Raw genomic sequence first — 21,575 nt, 5'->3', positions numbered from 1 at the left:
GGTGCCGGGGTGGGGGTGGGAGGTGAGGGAGGAGGTGGGCAGACTAGGGAGGGGGGCGGGGGTTGCTGGCTGATGGAGGAAGAGAATGGGCTGAGTGCAAGAGGGTAGAACGATCAACAGAAGGTCAGATGGGTTCTGTGGTGTCACTTGGACTGATGCGTACCCATCCATCATCTGTCAGCTGTGACAAACTAATTGTACTTCAGAGAAGAGAAGGAAGGGTCTCCAGCTCCTTGGCCTTTTGGCTGACATATCTGGGAATAGCTGTTTAACATCCATCACGTGCTTGGCCTGTTCCGCCGGGGGCTGGGAGCCGTGCTCCAAAATACAACTGGCCTTTCCAGGAACGACTGAACAAACAAAACCAGGGCAAACCTGGAACAGGTGCTGCCCTTTACTAGGTGCCCTTGATGTGCTAGATACTTTGACCCTCGTCAGACCCCCTGGAGTGTAGATAGTACGTGGTGGCCCTTGGGGCTGGCCTAGGCCTGGCTGCAATCACATGGGGAAGCCCCTCCATTGCCCTCGTGTTATAGTTGTGAATACTGAGTCGGAGGGACAAAGACACTTACCCAAGGTCACAGAACTAGCAAGAGGTGGAGCTGCTCTTGGAGCTCTGTGTCGGAACCCCCAGGTGTGTCTACCTACAAAGCCTGAACTATGTCCTCAACACGCTTTCCCTCGGTGTAGGAATTTATTGACCATCTAGACCTGTGTCAAGCACTGTGCTGGGCACATTCGTGGACATTATCTCATTGCCTTTTTGCCATGAAAGCATGAAGTCAGGCATGTCGCCTCCACGTTAGAGATGAAGTTATGGGCAGGGAGAAGAGGGAGTGCCTTCCGTCTCGGCCGGCCCCATGACCTGGAGCTCTTGGAGTCTGCTGTCTCTTCAGAGAAGGCTGCTAGGGCTTAAATTGCTTGAATGGTGGTCTAAAATGTATGTAGGCTCATATTAATGATTTCTTTAAAAAGCTGGAGTTAATGGCTCTGCATGGTAGATAGGAAAAAACAAATTCATTATGCAGAATGTACAGGGTCTAATTGGCTCAAGAAGAGATCTGATAATAGCTACGAGTGACATCTCCCTAGTGCCTTTCACTCTTCAAGTCATTATTTTCTCTTTTAGCACAGCTCCGCCAGATGCACGAGGGTAGGGGATGTTATTCCCAATCCATGTGTGAGAAAGGTACGGCTCAGAGAGGTGAAGAAATTGGCATGAGGCCACCCAGCGCAGTAGCACTACCGCCCACTCCTTCTCAATAGTATTTATTGAGCGTCTACAGTGGGGCAGCGTTTTGCTTTCGGTCTCGGTTCTTCTGGTTCCTCTAACAGTGCATTAGACATTCTGATTAGGGCTGAGTAAGAGCTTGGAAGTTTTCTCTTTTTGGAAAAACACACACATACCCCAGCCAGACAGCAATGTTAATTTTGGACCTAACGCATGCTCATCACGTGGAAGAACAAATCAAGGCCTTTGTGTTATTCATGGAATGAGTGTGATAGACTTTTCCCATATATATATTTTGCAAATGATGCAGCCACATGCCAGGCAAAGTGAGTGCCTGCATGCTAACTTTGGGGCGCAAGTGTGTAAGCACTATCTCAGGGTACTTGCTAAAGCCCTCATGGGACGTGGGACACCATCTGATGCGAAGAAGGCTCGAGAGGTGTGACTTTTTTTAATGTCTGAGAGTGAGGCTCCGTTTTGATTAATATTTACTAAGCATTGTCTGTGTCGGGCACCACGTTTACTTCTATACAACCTTCCTGTAACCCCATAACCTAGATGGTATAACCTCAATTATAAATGAGCCCCGAATGGGCTTCCTCTGCTTCCAGGTTCGGTGTTAGTTCCACTAAATCACACTCTCTCCCCGAGGACCGTAGGTGTTCTTCATCTTTTTTATTCTGCTCAGTGAGTTCCGCTTAAAGGGAAGAACTAAGACCCACGTGAATCTGAAATTCCCCGTAAGTCCAGATTGGCTGGCAGAGTAGTGGCTGGCAGAGGAGGCCCTGTGGTGGTTGGGACAATCCAGATCTTCTCTGCCCACACACTAAAGTGGCCCAAGGCTACCACCTTGTGGTCCCTATGGTTCTTTTCCGCCTTCAGGGCTCCAAAATCTGGATCTTTCTTGTCCTCACCTTAAGCCTCTGGAGGCAGAGTCATGACTGGAAAACTGTGAACCCTAAGGCATTCATTGATGGCATCCTGGCTTCTCTGAGGTGGGACACACCTGCCCCTTATCCAGAAGTTGGGTGACGTGGAGGTTAGAGCCTGGGTGCCTGCCTGGATGTAAAGTCCTATTTTCCACTTAGCACTCTAGAAGATCTTGGACAAAGTTTTAAATTTCCCTGTGCCTGGAGTTTGTCATCTATAAATGAGGGTGTCACTACTACTTGTTGTGTAGGTACACCAAAGACTTGCATCAGAGGAGCTTGGCATACCAGACCATCAGCTCTTCTTATGGGCACTTTAGTTGAAACCTTTATGATGTGCTGGTTTATTATACTCTTTCATTTCATAAATGGATCAACAGGAGTCCAAATATAGACTACAATTGTCTAGGATTCCCCCAGGCAGTCAGCACGGCCTGGCCTGAAGGATATGCCTCTCTGTGGCTTAGATAAGGTTCTGTCCTTGCCGATCTGGCCACAGATAATTCAGCAGGGACAAAAAAAAAAAAGTGTTTCTTCTCCCCTAAGCAGTCATTCAAAATGGCACTCACGGGGGCTGGGATCTGTTTCCCCATTTCACAGATGAGAAACTTGAGACTCGTTGAGTACAATTGACTTGCCTAAAGCTAACAAGAGGCAGTTCTGGGATCAGGCTTTTCCTAAGATTCTAAACTAATGGCTCATGACAAGATGGATCCTGGTCTATCAGGTTTTGCATTGTTTGCATCTTTGGTGAAAATCTGAAATAGTTTGTGAGAAGACCCAAATCGTCTAGTCAAATGTCTAAGAAATATCAGGCAGGGTCAGTGTTCTGCATTCCCTTTACGCAGGACAAACCTCCTGCTCACCCATGCAGGGCAACCAGCTTCAGCTCAGTCATTGGAACCTGCTTCAGTCCAGGCCTACTGGAGTAGAACCGGCTTGCTCTTTGGGCTTGTTAATTCCTGAGCCTGAGATATTAATACAATCGGTAGCTATTGGTGTGATGTGGTCACACCAAAATTAAATGGTAAACCCAGTATTTCACTCTATATGGGCTGATTCCAGAACCTTCACCCTTACAGTGCAAATATAGACTACCATTACTCTTCCCTCTGAATCAGCTTTTGGCTTAAATTAGAAGGTCGAAGGAGCAAATGCATGCACAGACTCCCTCCTTAAGTGGAATCTATGGGTAGATGAAGCGGGGGTTATGACTTGGAAGTCAACTCCAAGGTTGAACAGTGTTCTTGCTAGCTTTATGACCTTGGTCAGATCAAAATCACCATCTGTGAAACTGGAATAATATTCCCCAATTCTGAGAGGGTTTTTTTAGGTACTGAATGAGCTTACACGTGCCTGTGTCCTGCACAATGAGGGTAATAGCCACCATCATCGAGGACTTGCTGTATGCCTGGTGTAGTCTAGATGTAGCGTATGCATCATTCCATTAAATTGTTCTAATACTCTAAAAGATAGATGCTGCTATTCCTCTCATTTACACACGAGGAACCTGGGAATTAATAAGGTTTTGCAACGTGCTCAAGTTTATTTTATTTTATTTTTTTATTTAAAAAATTTATTTATTTATGATAGTCACACAGAGAGAGAGAGAGAGAGAGGCAGAGACATAGGCAGAGGGAGAAGCAGGCTCCATGCACCGGGAGCCCAATGTGGGATTCGATCCCGGGTCTCCAGGATCGCGCCCTGGGCCAAAGGCAGGCGCTAAACCGCTACGCCACCCAGGGATCCCCGTGCTCAAGTTTATACCACCAATGAGTTCAGAAGCTGGGATTGTGATTCTAGTCTGCCCAGATTGAGAGTCTTTGCTCTTGGGCATAATTCTGCATGAAGCAGTGCCTGGTATTCAGTAAGTGCTCAAAAAGTGGTAGCTGTTATCGGAATGTTGGCTCCCATGACCACAGTGGTGGCAAACATTGGTGACAAATGTTGAGAAAGAGGATGAAATGAAATGTTGGGTTTGGTGTGGAGGAAAAGAAGACCTTCGAGAATAGATTTGTTTCCAAAGGACCACTCCATAGAAAATGCTGCAGATTTATATTGGTGGGTCCTAGTGAGGGGGCGGTGACGAGGGATCAACATCCCTGTCCGTGGCAGGACAGACCTTTCCAAGTGTTCGAGCTATCTGATACTGGACTGAGTCAGGGGGTAGTGAGTTCCTTGTCTCTGAGGGTATGCAAGCAAAAGCTAGAAGCCCTATTCATCAGGATTTTGAGAGGAATAACAGTTAATTTAGAAGAGTATCGTGGCTCCTTCAAACTTGCAGGATGTATGATTCTGTGGCATAATAATATATAGAAAAATACTTTGAGGATTATAAAATGCCACATAAATCTAAGAAATTATTATTACCATTTTCAATCAGAAGCTTTGTTTAAAGGATTTGTGTGATATGGGGATAATTCTTTTTAAAGCTTTCTGTGAAAAATGACTTTAGATCATTTCCCCAACCATTCCAATGTTCGTTCACAGCATACCATGCCTTCCCTGGTTCATTGATTTAATCACTCAATCATGCAATGGTTTACTTGCCTACTAAACCTAACGATGACAATCCTATCTGCAAGAAAAAAGGGGGAAAAAAGCTTTTAAAAAGTCAACCACGAGCTCAGAATGAGCCAACTATCTGGTCTCTGATTGCTAAAAAGATTCCACATTTTAAGTTGTGTTAATGAAAGATGGGTTTTCTGAACAAGAGTTTTAGAGGTTCTGGATGAGACCTGAAACAGTGTCTTTACTTTTGGGGATCACATGTTTGGAGAAACAACAACTAGAAAAAGTATGAGAAAATAGAACAGTGAAGAATCTTAATAATTTTAATGAGAACTGCTATGACACTTAGTGTTATACTGTCAGCATATATTTCACTCATTCAATTCTTTAAATAATCCCAACGCAACAGATGTCATCTTTAGTCCTGTTCTCCTTATGGGAACACGCAGGCACAGCGAATGTGACTCATGTCCAACGACTCTGGATCGGGGTCCCTGGGGTCACATTTTGGCTCCATGGCTGACTTCCTACCCGTGTCACGAGGGCCTCTTTCCTGCCTCTGTTTCCATTTCCTTATCTGGAATGGGGTGAGGATGGAGGGACCTGCCTAAAGGGGTTGTTGTAAGATGATGCACATAAAGAACATATGCCAGAGCCTGACGCGTAGTCCGGTCTTCATAGGTGTTAGGACTCTGCTCTTTCTAAGTGTATTAGTTTCCAAGGGCTGCCATAACAAAGTACACAAACTGAGTGACTTACCAAATGTGTTGTCTCACACTTCTGGAGGCTAGATGTCTGAGATCGAGGCGTGGGCAGGGCCGCGCTCCTTCCGAAGGCAGTAGGGGAAAGATCTGTTCCAGACCACACCCCCCAGCTCCTGGTAGTTCCTTGGCTCAGGACAGCATAGCTCTGATTCTCACATGGCGTCATCCTTGTGCGTGTGTCTGTCTCTACATCTACATTTTCCACTTTTTACAAAGACACCAGTTATATTGGATTGGGGCGTACCGTAATGAGCTCATTGTAACTGGATTACCTCCGTAAAGACCCAGTCTCCATATAAGGTCACATTCTGAGGATCTGGACAACAGGAATGCAACGTATGTTTTGGAGGAGGGGACAGTTTCACTAATAAATGCCACTGCTGTATTATTTATAAGCAATATTCCTGAAGAATGCCCAGGGCAGCCAAAGTAGGAGAAGCTAAGCTGTTATAGACTGCAGGTCCCATAAGCCTTTTGGGTAGAAAGCAGAGTGGTGGGGAAATTATCCTAAGAGACATTATTCTAAAAGGGAAGGTGACAAAAATCTAACGGTTGGAAAAAAAACTTGATACACACCTAGCCCACGGAACTGTGGCCTGGGACTCAAGTGTCCCAGCCCTGCCACTCATGTGCTCCATGACCTTAGGCAGGTCACATCCCTCCTTCGTCTTAGGACCCCCATCTATAAATCAAGATCGTCAAGCTTATATCAGTTGCAAGACATAATGAAATTTGCCAATACAGATATAAGTACATTTTTATGTAAGTGGGCCATACCATATGAATCCCATTTATTTTTTTTAGAAAGTGGAATTTTTAAAATCACAAATACATTTATGAATTTTTAAAAATCTGAATCACACGTACCTTGTAGCTTGGTCTTGACTTGCCTCAACAACAAGGATTCACTAAACGGGTCTCTAGCTAGACTTACGGGAACATGAGAAAAATAAGCCATATAGAAAATGGGGCTTATCTCCCACAATGTTTAGGGGTGTCGCATAGTGAAGTAGAGACACCATAGTTTGGTGTCAGGAGCTGAGAGTCTACTGCGTAGCAGGTGTAGGGATTGGGATGTCTTCACTTCTCTGAGCTGCTTGTTTGGTCATTTGCAAAAATGGAGATAAAATTAAAATCGTAACATTGAGCTGAGACCATGTGCATGGAAGCATCTGGCTAGGTGTCCCCAGAAGCAACAGAACTACAAAATACGGTTGGAACATCGGAGTCGAAAGCGCCTTAGAGCTCACCGAACCCAACTCTTCTGGATGAGTCAGCCTTCACACGTTCGTGCCACAAACAGATGACTCTGAATCTCGGTGACTGACCAAACAGTGCTTTATTGCTCACGCACCTTCCACGTTGGCGGCTGCAGTCAGCTCTACGTGTCTCCTCGTTCCGGAACTTTGGCTCAAGGGGAGCCCCGGTCTGAGACCTCTTTGGTTTCCATGGCAGAGGGAATGAGCAAAAGAACGGGCAGAAAGCTAGGATGTTTCTTAAAGCTGGTGCTGAGACAGGGCTTCTCTCCCATTCTGTGGCCAAAACACTATGTGGCCAAGTCCAGAGCCACTAGCAGGTGTCCGCTGTCCTTTATGGAGGACGGGCATACGGGCAGTCGCACGGCATGCGGGGGCTGCAGGCCGTACCCCCGCCTTCATTTTACAGGTGGAGGAAAGGAGGCCAGAAAACGGATGTTCTCCATTCTGATGACCCCATTCATCTGGGCCAACAGTCAAGCCCAGACAGAAAATCCTGGGGGCGGCAGGGGGCAGTGGTTTGAACCTTCTGGGCAAAATGGAATGCAGGATGGGAATAAGAAAAAAAAAATGCATCATAAAAAAAAAATCTGTATCATGTGAGACAGAGGAAGGCAGAGAGAGACAGGAAAAATAGACATCTGCTAATATTTATTGAGTGCCCCTTCTATGCAAGGTCTACAGAAACTATCAGGGACAGAGAGAAATAAACCAAGAAAAAGGGAATCAAGGTCAATGAGAGAGATGTAGAAACTACAGGGAGATTGGCAGGAATGGACAGGAAAGGATTAAGAGACAGAGCAGAGGCAGGGAAAGAGGGAAACAGAATAAAAGGGAGGAAGGAGCCACATAGTGAAGTGAAGAGGGAAAGAGAAACAGGGGCTGAGTCTGGGGGCTCAGCGGTTGAGCACCTGCCTTCAGCCCAGGGTGTGACCCTGGGGTCCTGGGATCGAGTCCCGCATCGGGCTCCCTGCAGGGAGCCTGCTTCTCCCTCTGCCTGTGCCTCCGCCTCTCTCTGGGTCTGTCAGGAATAAATAAATAAAATATTTTAAAGAAATGAAAGAGAAACAGAAGGAGAGTGGGAAGGGCAGATAGAACCCAAGCCCCAGAAAAAGCGGTGGCCGGGCCTTGGCGTGAGCAGGGCGGGGCGAGGTCAGCAGGCAGGTTGGCAGAGTCGAGGGGATGATCCCCCCATAGTCATCCCACACCTTTACACTCCAGCTGCTGCTCCTATTTTTTTTTTATTTTATTTATTTTATTAAAGAGAGAGAGCACACATGAGTAGGGGAGAGAGGGAGAGGGAGAAGCAAACTCCCCACTGACAGGGAGCCCGGTGCGGGATTCGATCCCAGGACCCCGGGACCATGACCTCAGCTGCAGACAGACCTTACCTGACCGAGCAGCCCAGGCGTCCCCTCCTCTAGCTTCTTGTCGCACCTGCCTAACCTGGGGCTTCTGTGCAGTAAGCTCACAGCACAGGATGAGCGGCGGGGGCTGTGTCCATGCATGGAGCAGCGTTGGTGCTGTTGACTCCCCTTCTCCCCAAGCCCTGAGTCACCCCCATGTCCAGTGAGCTTGGCTTTGGGTGCAGTAGAGCTTCCAGCTCCTCCTTCAGTTAATTTATCCCCCTCTCCTGATCCTCAGAAGATACTGTATTTGGTGGAAATAACATAGGTTTGGACAGACAGGTGTGGGTTCAAATTGTGACCCTGTCCCTGACTGCTGTTTGTCCTTAGGCACATTTCTGAGCCTCTCTGGTTCTTTCTCCTGAACATACAGTGAGGCTGTGGATCCCCCGTTCATGTGGCTGAGGGGAGAGGTAAATGATAAAAGACACACAGAACATTTTGGAACAGCACTCAGAGAAGATCCCTTTCTTTTCCTTTTGCCCTTTAAAATAGTTTCCCCTTGGGATCCCTGGGTGGCGCAGCGGTTTGGCGCCTGCCTTTGGCCCAGGGCGCGATCCTGGAGACCCGGGATCGAATCCCACATCAGGCTCCCAGTGCATGGAGCCTGCTTCTCCCTCTGCCTGTGTCTCTGCCTCTCTCTCTGTGTGTGTGACTGTCATAAATAAATAAATAAATAAATAAACAAATAAAATAAAATAGTTTCCCCTAATTCGCCCTCATGCTTGGCCTTCACAAACATCCTTTGAGCTAAGTTGGGCAGGAGTTACTGAGAATATTGACTCAAATACTGATGGAAATAATCGACTAAATAAATAAATGGGATAGAAGACATAACTCTTTCTTACGATCATATCCCAATTAATAAATGTAGAGGGAAAGAGGGAAAGTGGAAAATCACCATTACGCAGTCACCACTGTAATAATTACTACTGACAAGATCCACTGATGTATACTGAAATTAATGGGTGAAACTTCAAGAAGCAGCAGGATATTTGCAGAATTTCAAAGTATCACCCCCCCCCGATATTTATTAATTATAAAAGGAAAATGGTGGCTTTAGAGTAGAGAATCTAGTGGATACTCGTACACCTTCCCGGGGCTGCTGTAACAAATCGCTGCAAACAGGGGGCTTAACACAACAACAGTCCAAACTCAGTGTTGTCAGTAGGGCTGTGTTCGCTCCGAGGCTCTAGGGGTTAATCCATCCCCTGCCTCTTCTAGTTTACGGGGGAGGCGCCAGGCGTTTTGTGGCTCATGGCTGCGTAGCTCCGAACGTCTGCCTTCGTCTTCACATCACTTTCTCCTCCATGTCCTCTCATCTGTGTGTCTCTCGTAAGGACATGTGTCATTGGATTTAGGACCCTCCTGGATAATTCAGGATGACCTTTGCAAGATCCTTGACTTAATTACATCTGCAAAGACCCTGCTAATATTTATTGTGCACGTCTCCTATGCCAGGTACACAGGAACTAGCAGAGACAGAAATAAACTGAGAAAAAGGGAGTAGCACCCACAGGTTCTGGGGTCAAGGATGTGTGCCTATCTTTTCTTGGGTCCACCATTCAACCCAGTAACTCACTTTAAGGAAGTGATCAAGGTTAACATCCCCAGGAATAAGACAGACACATATCATGGATCCCCTGATAGGAAGCATCTAGAAAGGCAGGATGCCATTTCTGTGGTGTGCTTGCCCCAAATGCGTGCCCTCATTCTAATCATGAGACTCCATCAGTCACACCCCAAAGTGAGCAACCTTCTACAAAAATTGGCCAGCGCTCTTCAGAAGTGTCAAGATCACAAAGGACAGGAACGGCAGAGGAATCGTCACAGCTAAGAGAGGACTGGGGAGACTTGGAAACTCAATGCCTCGAGGGAGCCTGGACCCAAACGGGAACATCAGTGAAAAACCTGGTAACGTCCAAGTAAGGTCTGTGGTTTGGTTAATGGTGTTATATCGTTGTTAGTTTCCTGGTTTTGATTATTTTTTTATGTGTGATTTTAACTTTGGAGGGAGCTGAGTGGGGAAGATATACCGGAGCTCTCTGTACCAGCTTTGCAAGTTCTCATGAGTCAACAGTCAGTCCCAGGACTGCCTGGGATGGAATCCTGGCATTACCGCTTAACTGACAGTGTGACGTTGGTTATGTTACTGCTCTGTGCCTCAGTTTCCCCCACTAAAAATGGTGAGATTAATAGTTTCTACCTCATGGAATTAAAATGAGGTAACACAGGGGCACTGGGGTGGCTCAGTCAGTGAAGCATCTGCCTTCTGCCCAAGTCATGATCCCAGGATCCTGGGATCGAGCCACACATCTGGCTCCCTGCTCTGTGGGGAGCCTACATCTCCTCTCCCTCAGCCCCCACCTCCACTTGTGTTCTCCCTCTTGCTCTCTGTCTCAAATAAATAAAATCTTTGTAAAAATATTTTTATTTATTTATTCATGAGAGACACACAGAGAGAGGCAGAGACACAGGCAGAGGGAGATGCAGGCTCCATGCAGGGGAGCGATCCCAGGACCCCGAGGTCACATCCTGAACTGAAGGCAGGTGCTCATCCACTGAGCCACTCAGGCGTCCTTAAATAAAATCTTTTAAAAAAATTTAAAATTATGTAATAGGTAAACTCTACAAATGTTGTGTCATCAAATTCATTGATATTGCTACTATTATTGTTCCTCTTTGACTCATGATAAAACTGAGGATGAGGAAGTGAAGACATCTCTATTCTAAGATCACCCAGCCAATGCCTGAGCCCAGGATCAAACTGTAGTTTCTGATTCTCGGGGCCCCTGACTCGCTCAACCAGTAGAGCATGCGACTCTTGATCTTGGGGTTGTGAGTTTGAATCTACTTGTGCATAGAATTTACTTAAAAAAAATGTTTCTGGGGATGCCTGGGTGGCTCAGCGGTTGGGCACCTGCAGTCAGCTCAGTTCATGATCCTGGGATCCAGGATCGAGTCCCACATCAGGCTCCCTGTGAGGAGCTTGCTTCTCCCTCTGCCTATGTCTCTGCCTCTCTCTCTCTCTCTCTCAGTCTGTGTCTCTCATGAATAAATAAATAAATCTTAAAAAAATGTTTCTGAATCCAAGTGACCTCTCTAAGACATCTCTTCTCCTACCAAGACAAAGAGGCAGAAGGACCTTTCAGAGGCCCATCTCCATACCCATCTAGCTACACGACTCCATGGGTTGGTAGGACAGGCCTGAGTCTGGACTGTGGAAAATGGGCAGCTGGCTCTTCCTCTTCATGAAGGCTTGAGAATGAGGACAACAGAAACAACTGACTTCATTCTCAAAAAAAAAAAAAAAAAAAAAATTCCACACTCAAAACCCCCCAGCCTCTTCAAAACAACATCTAGTTCAATGCCATCCTTTTAGGGTGAAAACACAGAAACTCAGCCCACAGGCCGGAGTGACTCAGTGCCCTGTGGCAGGTCTGTGCCACGTGCACGCACGGCCTTGTGGGTGGTGTGGGTGGGTGTGGGTGGTGTGGATGGGTGGTCCCCGCACCACAATGCACGTCTGGCCTCGATCCGTGCTCAGCGGAAGGCGTCTGGCTCGGTGTGCGGGAGCCGTAAGCGCACCGGTTCCGCGCAGCTATATTTCACTTCCTCGTGGTAATCATCCTGTCGGCCCATCCGCCAATACAGTCAAACAATTACCCAATTCAAACTTCTGCTAATGTTCCCCAGCTCAAGGGCGTCTTTAATAGCAAAATAATACTTGTTTTTTCTTCCTTCCCTCTCTGTTTTTTTCCTAATCTCTCCCCAATGAGACATAACATTAATTACAGCAGTTAACAGAAATTCTGTCTCCATTACCGCCTGCCACCTTTTCTGTCTTGGCTTCCGCCTCCAAAATTCTTCTCTTGAATGAAGAGAGGATGGGGGGGGGTGGTTGTGCAGACGTGTGATTGTGTATATTTACCGCGTCGTCTCTGCTTACCTCCTTTGTGCTGGATTGGAAGCCAAGCGGAATCCGTGTTTTCACCGGGGGGTGGGGGGGGGGTGTGCGTGAGTGTGAATGTGTGTATGTCGTTTGCGTGTGCCTGCTTCCTAATCTAGCTGTCATTTTGAGCTAATTGTGTTGTTTCCTCTTGTGTGGAAGGAAATCTTATCTGTTTTGGATTAAAATTCAATGAAGGTCATAACGGCTGGAAAACTTACCAGACTGCTGCAATTAATGTTCATTTGGCTTTGATAAATTGGAACGTTCCCCTCAATAGGACTGGAGTGGATTTCAGAAGCAATAATTCTTCCATTAACTCAATGATTCCGCCTGTGATGGAGGACCTTGTCCTGCTTTTGTTTGTCATCTGTCACTTGGAGGAGCCGGGCATATGTCGGAGATGATTTATCGTGATTGCTGTGCCTGGTTGTATCAAAGCATTTAAAACCACCAATTATTTTTGCCTCCTGTAAGTTGCTTGGTGAAACAAAACGTGAGGTTGGAATCAAGGTAGAAAAAACTCTTGCACCCGTTTCTACTCATCGGTTTCCGCAGTTGTGAGGTATTACAAGATCCTTTTGAGGGCTGGCTTGATGTGTCAGGGCCTGCCTTGATGTGCTGTGTTTTACCTCTTAATACAGTTGTTTAGGGGGTTTTGTCCACATCACCTGGGAGGAGACCAAAGTCCGTGGATGATAAGCATTTCCTGCGACACAAACAGCGCAAGATTGGAAGCCAAGTATCTTGATTCTAAAGCTTTGCGTTACCCTCATATATTAGGGTTTAAAAAAAATTGCTTAATAGTAAGTCCTACTGTTTTTGGCTGGTATTTCACTGGGTGTGGAGCAAGACCCCCTTCCCACATTAGGATTACCTGAGGTGTTTGTTTAAAAAGCAGTTTCCTGGGTTCTGTCCCTGGTATGCCAGAGCTGAATTCCTGGTGGGGGCTTCTGGGGAATCTGTATTCTGGAAAGCCCTGCAGCTGACGTTTGTGGAGATTCCCTAACCTGCAGCTCATTGAGACCAGCAGGGAGAGAGTCATACCTTGGTGTGCTCATTAAAAAAAATATGTATATCTATATATAGATATACACATATTATATTTAATTCTTCCAAAAACCTTCCCTGCCAGGTGGACATTGCTGTCTCCATTTTATAGATTGAAATATTGAGGTGCATCCAGTGAAATGGCCTTGCCCCAGGTCACATAGCTAGGGAGAGACTGAATGGGGATCTAGACGCTGCATTTGCCTCGCTGGCCAGACGCACCTGCTCTTCTTCCCTGGCATCTCCATCTCCCGCTCCCGTCCAGCTCCATCTGTAGCCTCCCTTCCTTCTCTAAAATTCTGCAGGGCCACAAGCAGCTGGGCTTTCCCCATGGACACCCTCTTCGGCTCTTGTTTTATTATAGTCCTTGTGTGTCCTGATGGTCCCATAATGAAGCATCTAGAGGCCTGCCCTGTCTTGGCTTTCTTTAATAAGGAGTGAGATATGTTGGTGTTCGTGCCAGGAGCTTTGTTTAGCTGGTTCACAGAGCCACCAGAGGCCTTCTGGGGGGAGGTAAAGGGCAGCACCCCGCTTTGCAGATGGTCGCAGGTAAAGGATGCTCACCTGCAGGGCAGGTAGGCCCCGTTACAGTAATACAGCGGCATGGCTGAGGGGAGAAGAGAATCAGCCCGACGTGGTTTGATGAGCCTTTGCAAACCGCGTGATCTTGGGCTAGCGCCTTGCCCTCTCTGAGCCTTGAGGTGCAATGGGTAGAAGAGTGGCACCTCCTCTACTAAAATCGTTGCCACGAACAGAAGCACCCAGGTTATGTGCAAGCTCGGGCTCTGAGAAGTAGAAATTCCTCCACAGATCGGAGTCTTCTTGAAGCTCAAATACTGTTGACCCTCTCACGTTAATAGAACACGTTCCCATTGAACGTGCCATTAAAACCTCCTGACGGTATATACAGCAGATGTTCTTTCTAATGCCTTTTACAGCTGAACCTCAGGGAAAGTTCATGCTTGGAGTCACACAGCGGGTCAGTGCCAGAAAAAGGGGTCCCTGTGTCTCTGTCAGAACTGCCTTGGTGGGGCCAGGGGTGAGCATTCGCCTAAAGGTTTGTAGACAGGTCATTGACAGTTCAGGGCTGGAAACGGGCTGGCCTCATTTCGGGACTGGGGGCTGCAGGATGAACTGCCCCCTCCCCCCCGCTGTCCTAGGCTGAGGCCCTGCACCCCCACGTGACTGTCTTTGAGGATGGAGCCTTTAAGAAAGTAATCAAGGTTCAGTAAGGTCGTAAGAGTGAGGCCCTAATCCAATAGGACTGGTTCCCTTGTAAGACGAGGAAGAGATGCCAGCGGAGCACGTTCACAATGGAAAGGCCACGTGAGGACACCGTGGGACGGCAGCCGTGTGCCAGCCGCAAGTCGGCCCTGTCCGGGCCTTGACCTTAGGCCTCCGGCCTCGAGGATGGAGAAGAGAAGAGTCTGTGCTGTGGAAGCCTCTGAGCCTGTGGAATCCCATTAGGGCAGGCTGAGCTGCCAGGGCGGAGTGTTGTGATTGGCACCCCACCCCCTCCCGGTGGCGGGGGAGGGGGCGTGAGGGAAGCTGGAAGGATGTTTTCCTTTTCCTCCGAAATTGTTCCTGGTAACAAAGGGGAAAAGCAGAAGGAGTGTGGTGGGGGCGAGGTGCTCACGAAGCAGCAAGGGGACAGACTGGAGAGGGAAGAGAGGACAGGAGGGGGCTGTTAGGAGCAGCGGGGGCGTGCCTGGCACCTAATAGCAGCTCAGGAAACTTTCAGGTGAATGGGCTGGGAGAGAGGCGGTTGGAGGATCTCGTCATGTGTTCCAGTCATGAACTTTTCACAGCGTCAAGGGCTGGGTGTGGATTCACAGATTGCTGGGAGACAGCTGAGGATCACAGCTTCCACTTAGTTATTGCGAGACAAAAATTGTCGAGTGCCTTTCATATGTCACTCTCGTCTTTGTCACACGCGACTTCGTGAAGTTCTACAAAAATCTGCCTGCTAATGATGATTTACGGATGGGGTGGGTAAGCATGTGCCCATTTGTTGGAAGAGAAGACTTGAGATTGCCCGAGGCCGCGCAGGACCCGGATTCTGGGTCTGGAGCCCACGTCCTCGGCGCGAGGGCAGTGGTCAGCACCGGGAAGAGGGAGGGACAGCTGACCTAGGGAGGGGCCTGCACCTCCCAGGCTTCTAGTTTTCCTGGCACAGGTCGTCTATCCTGTTTGAGCCTCAGTGAGGCCCCAGCGAGGTGCTGGGGAAGCGCCTGGGGCCCTGCCAGTAGGACGTGCTCCGTGCGAGGGAGCTGGAAGGTGCAAAACCTCTCCTCGTCTCTCCAGTATCCTGTCTTCTGGGCTTTAGACTGAGGACTCTAACTCCTATCTTCACAGATCGTGTTGAATGGAATGAGATAAGACAGGAGAATTCTCGGGATTGCTCTGGTGCATAATAGATGTTGAGTTCGCGCCAACTGTGACCATCCTTGCCGGTGTCCTAGACGCCGTGTAGACTGGAGGTTCGGCAGTTGGTGAGTCTCTTAGATAAATCAAAGACCAGGCTGATGGTTTTCTGGTCTGTGTCCCCGCCCCCCCGCCCCTCCAGGCTGCTTGTTGGGAAAAGGCCAGCAGCCACGGGAGGTGACAGCTGGGGTCTCAGAGCCACCCCGGGAACCATCTCCTGCTCCTCAGAAGGTGAAGACATGGCTGGCCTGCCCAAGTGGTGCAAAGTGAAAAATGAGCTTGTGAAACAGTAACAACATCTGTGTCATCATTTCTGCATCAGGAGGTCAACCGGCTTCATAAACTGTGCGGCTGCCAGAGCGGTCTTTGTTTAGGAATTAATTAGGAGCCGCAGAGAACTGCTGCCCGTGCAGATTTTGGTCTCTGGAAGTTATAAAAAGCAGATGGATTTTAAACAAATGTGTTTTTCACCCTTTACCGCTATGTGAAAGGGTACGTGTCTGAGCAGGGGCACGGGGAGACGGGCACTGAAAAGGAACTCCTGGGCCCTCCTGCCCGTCCCACTCCCACGAGTCCAAGGGCCATCCTTTCGGCTGCTGCATTTGGGGCGCGTCGGTAACATTTTGGTATTAATAATAGCATAGTCTTCTGAGTCTTTTTGTGCCAGGCATGGTACCTTATCTGATTTATTGGTAACTGCCTTTTAAGTGTGAGATAACCAGGACTCAGTCTCTGTTGTTAGACGTGATGGAGCTCAGGCTGGAACGCTGGGTTATGAGAGGCCCAGGGCTGTGCCTCTAGCTTCTGTGCTGTAGCAGAACCTCCTCATCTTCCCAATAATGTTCTGAGTAATCGTTTGAAAGTGTCTGTTAAAAGCGAAGCGAGGGATTGCAAAGGGTGGATCTTGCAAAACATAGGGATTCTCATGTGGGGACCAGTGAGGACCATTTATGCTTTCATCAGTCAACTCTGTGTTGACGTAGGCTCCCCTCAATGAATGCATTGCACTTTATGAATAATGGCAATAATAACAACAATAAAGCTAGCTCATATTTGTACAATGCTTGGACAGTTTTAAGACAATAATCAGCTGATGGGTTTTATCTTCGAAACCATTCTTAGTTATGTAGGCATTGGTATTGTAGCTATTATTATTAGTCTTAATAGCCCTGGTTGACACTTAGGAAAATTTTTCATGTCTAAGATCACACAGCAACTCAAGAGTAAAGCCAAACCTGCCTTTTGCCAACTATCTCAGCATCCCCCGGGGATAATTAAAAAGTTAGGGGTGCCCTGAGGTGGCAAAGAGAGAACAGCTCATGTCAGAAAAGCACAGAAAATCATGATATGTGAGAGGTAGAAGGAAATTTGAAGATCTTTGCTTATAAGACCCTCGTTTTTAAAATGTCAAAAACCAATGCCCGTTGATGGGAACTCCCTTCTTCAAACTCACGACGAAAGTTAGTATGACATTGAGGATTAAAAAAAAAAAAAAAAGCATAAACGGATATGTTTGCATTTAAATCCCAGATTTATATTACCTCTACTTGTGGCCTTGGAGAAGTGAATTAATTTATTTCAGCCTCGGTTTTCTCTTTTGTAAAATAGAGAAAACACGACTGAATGGGATACAGATTCAGTGAGATGATGTGTGTGAAACTAGTGGCAAAATGCATAGATGTCATAGAACATGTGTCCCCTAAGTGAAAGCCACTGGGACAACAGATGGGGAAGACGACACATGGACTTGGGGCTAGACTGTTCAGCCCCAAGGGTCTCAGTCCTTAACTATGTGACCCTGGGAAAATGACTCAAATCTTCCTAACCTCAGTTTCCTTCCATAAAAATTGGAATGGTTTCTATCTACACCATTTTGTTTGCTCTGTGTATCGAAAATAATCTGTGGTAGAGATCACCCCAGAGCCTTGTCCACAGTGAACCTCAGCTCTCATGAGTCCCCTTGTGTTCTGCTCTTCCCATACCATGGTTTTCTTTCTCAGCTAGATGTTCTCCAAGCAAACAGAGAAAGCCCACAGCTCCTTCCCTGAAGCACCACTGTTGACATTTTTCCTTTGGGCATTGGAGCTAAGAAGCACTTCTGGATTCCAGCCATTTCTATAAAAATCTTCCCAAGTTGGTGGAGTTTTGTGTCCCCTCCAAGCACAGAGCTGGAGGGAAAAGATGGCATTAAGTGTAATTAAATATGCACTCCTGTGTTTGGGGAATGCATTGGGGGGATTTGTCTTTAAAGTGTCATTCTTGTAGCAAAGACACCTGTTATGCTAATGGTGCTGTGTTAGTCTCTCAACTGGGGGCCTGGATGTTTTCTTAGCTGAATACTGTGAATACATTATACCCCATGCTGCACTCCATGGTCTAGCATCTTTTGCTTTTTCTCAAATGTAAGCACCTTGGATTCTTAATTTGGCCTCCATAATGAAGCACATGGCTGGGAGAAGTGCTTAAGTTAGTCCCCTCATTGGAGAAAATACCTGATGGGGAAAGACTAGAAGGGAAACAAGCATTTATGGAGCAATTGCCATGCACCAGGCGTCATGCTCAATGCACAACTGTGCTCTGCTATTTAATCTCACTACAGTGATGCAAGGTAGGCACTTGTATTATTTTACAGATAAAGGAACTGAAGCTCAGAGAGGCTACAGTGTAGTTATTTATTCAACTAATAATTTCTTGAACACCCACCCACTGTGTCTAGTACTGTGTTGGACCCCAACCAGAGGCTGGCTTGAGATGGTGGCCCTAGGGGCATTAAGCATCTTGTCTAAGTTTACGCTACAGGAAATGGCAGACCTGGATTCAAACTGTCAGGCTCTTGTTTTGAAGTCCTTGAAACAAGGCTTAGAGCTTATTCATCCACTCCTTCAACGTTCATGGCACATATCATACGCATAGAGCACCATGGTAAGGGCTGCATGAGGTCCATGGTGAAGGCTTCTGTGTCATCGGGTAGGATTGTTGGGGAAAGTATTCAGGGAAGACAGGAAAGCACCATGTCAGAGGCGCAGACCAAAGGCAGTGCAGACACAGAGGAAGAAGAGGTCACGTCCAGCTGGAGGAATCAGGGCAGCTTCCTAGAGGAAGGGAAACTGATTCAGGTCCTAAAATGTGGCAAGGATGGGGACATCGGTCAGTAATTTACAGCTTTGCCGCTTAATCAAGACCTCTTGGCAGTGGAAGATACTAGCAAGCCTCTGGGGTCGGGGATATGTTTCACACTCACTTTCCAAGAGGAGCTTAGTGGATTTCTAGCATCCAGCCCAGCACCTGAGTACCTGGTACTGACTACTCTGTCCCACAACACAGGCTGGGGACTGATCAACAGAGGTAAACAGGCATGACTTCCACCCACAGAAAACTCCCAGCGAGGGAGGGGAGTCTCTAAGTCATTCTTAGTTAATTCAGGGAAGACGTGGCGGGGGAGGATGAATATAAGTTTAGAAAGAAACCTTGTAAATGATCTATTCCGGTCCTGTCTTTCAACATTTTACACCAGAAACCTTTCACCAAATGAAATGTTATATGGACGCCTAATACATGAACGTGGATCTGCTCTGGCTGGAAGCTTGGAGTTGGTGAGGGGGACAAGGATCTGTTAGCTTTAGTTCACCCTGCACACCACCAGAGCTCTGCCCTAATGATCAGGGCTTGAAAACCATAAGTCCCTCTACCCCGCATCATGTAGCAGGTGGAAGGACTGTGTCCTGAGAGAGGAATTTCCTTCAAGGCCAGAATCCCTGAGCAAGCTGAAGCCAGGAACCAGCTCCCTGGCATACCGTCCCGAGGCTTTCAACACTATCACTGAGAAAAGAGATTGGTTTTGGTTTTGGTTTCGTGTTTTTTAACTTTTTAAAGACAGATTTTATTTATTTGAGAGACAGAGCGAGACAGGGAGCACAGGCGAGGTGAGGAGCAGAAGGAGAAGCAGATTCCCCGCTGAGCAAGGTGCCCTATGCGGGACTGGATCCTGGGACCCCAGGATCATGACCTGAGCTGAAGGCAGACGCTTAATGGACTGAGCCTCTCAGGTGCCCTTAACTCTTGATTTTGAAATAATTTTAGGTTTTACGAAAGAATTGTAAATAAAATACAGAGAATTCTCATACAGCCTTTAATCAGCTTCCCCTACTGTCAACCTCTTTCTTAACCTTGGGACATTTATCAAAACTGAGATGTGAACATCGCTACAGTACTGCTAACTGAACATTTTATTCCTTTGGCCTGAATTTCTTCACTGATGTACTTTTTCTGTTCCAGAATCCAATCCCAGGTACCATACTGCCTTTAGTTGTCCTGTTTCCTTAGTTTCTTCCTCCTCAGGCTTTTCTTGCATTTATCACCTTGATATTTTTGAAGAGTAGTGGTCAGGTATTTTGCAGGTTTTCCCTCATTTTGGATTTGCCTGATGCTTTCTCATAATTAGGCTGAGACTACAGATTCAGAGGAAGAACATTGCAAACATGGCATGGCCTTCCGGCATCATCATATCAGGAGATACATGCTCTCGATAAGCCTCAGGACAGCTCACGTTAGGGTGGTGTCTGCCAAGTTTCTCCATTCTGAAGTTCCCAGTTTTCTCTCTCCATACCCTATTAGAAGTCAGGTACTGAGTCCAGCATGCCCAAGGAGGAGGGGATTAAGGTCTGCCTTCTGGAGGACGATGTGCCAAAGAATGTGTGGTTATTTGTCGAAACCACCGCCGTAATTAATAAATATTTGGGAGAGAGACTTTGAGACTCTGCAAATATCCTCTTTCTTTGTGAGGTTTCCCCCACTCATTTTAGCATTCATCAGTGATCTTGCTGGCAGTGATGTATTACTGCAGTGGAGGAAAAGGATCTTAAAGAAAAACAAAAACAAAAATACAAAGAGGAGAAAAAAAAAAAAAGGAGACAGGAAAGGAAGAAGAGAAAAGGTGCCACTTAGTAAAGCCAACCTCTTTTCAAGGTGGTAGACATGGGTCAGGGTAGGTGTCAAGGAGAAAGGGGCTGTGCTGTCCTTACCAGCTTTGCTGCCCTCATTCTAACATAGGGGCTTTTAATTGACGTCACCATGACACCGTCAGTAACCATCACACTGAAGCTCAGGGAGGCTCTTTTTAACTCAATTAGGAAAAGGTCATTGTGGATCGGTACAAAAACACCTAACTTGCCCCATCTTGTACCCGGGTTTTATCTTAAAATATACCTAGCTGGGGAAGGGGGGTAGAGCCGTGTCTCTTACACTGATAGCCTCTATGCTTCTGTATGCATGTGTTGTATGTTACTTGTGTTGTATGTTGTATGCATGCTTCCTTTTAGCTTCGAACATGTGTTTACTACCAGTTCCCATGGTATTTGGCAAGGAAGGGAGTTACAGATCCTTCCTATTCCTCTCTCTTAGCTTTGGGCAGTCACTTAGAACAGCTTGAATTGTTGGAATGGTTCCATGAGAACTCAATGACAAAAGATGGCTGGCTTGAAGCTCAGGGTTGGGGAATGCAGGGATGTGTATCAACTGCCCATGCCTGGCATGCCTTGGGGGTATCTGGTGTGGGTCACTGGGAGTTAAGCATGTTAGATTATCTCGTTTAGTCCTTGGAACAAATCTCATGGAAGAAGTGGCCTTTGAGATGGTTCTTGAAAGATTGAGGTTGACAGGAAGTATTCCAGACACAAATTAGCATGCACGAACCTCAGGATATTAGGAGACTTCTTACCCATTAAAATCGCGGGGGGGATTCTCACCCATGTTACCTAGAATTATTTCTGATTCCGAAGAACTGTTGTCTAGGGATGTGGCTACTTGCATCAACGGAGTCATCAAGCTCTTGGATATTTTTTTCTCTGTATCTCCAACATCTTAGAATGCCAGCGTGGGACTCATAATTATTTCTGAATTGGTCCGTGGGTTGGTAGCGTAAGGCTCATTCAGAGAGTCTGTCTCATTGTTATTTGAACTTTGTAGCAGACGCTGTTGGGGTCCAGCTCAGATCTGCTTAGCACTGACCCTTCCCATGAATGCTGGATCACCTTCCAGTTGCCAGCACATGTGACAC

At 47.0% G+C, this 21,575-nt stretch overlaps 1 protein-coding gene across 4 annotated transcripts in view; it reads left to right on the top strand.

Annotated features, from left to right (window-relative positions):
* ASTN2 (astrotactin 2) overlaps nt 1–21,575 on the top strand; it is an 851,085-nt gene that overhangs the window by 121,636 nt on the left and 707,874 nt on the right. The gene's annotated exons all lie outside the window — the stretch shown is intronic.

This window comes from Canis lupus, chromosome 10, assembly GCF_048164855.1.
Source record: "Canis lupus baileyi chromosome 10, mCanLup2.hap1, whole genome shotgun sequence".
In the NCBI taxonomy this organism is placed as follows: Eukaryota; Metazoa; Chordata; class Mammalia; order Carnivora; family Canidae; genus Canis; species Canis lupus.
The sequence above is the reverse complement of the archived record's forward strand: the minus strand, read 5'-3'. Positions and strand labels throughout refer to the sequence as shown.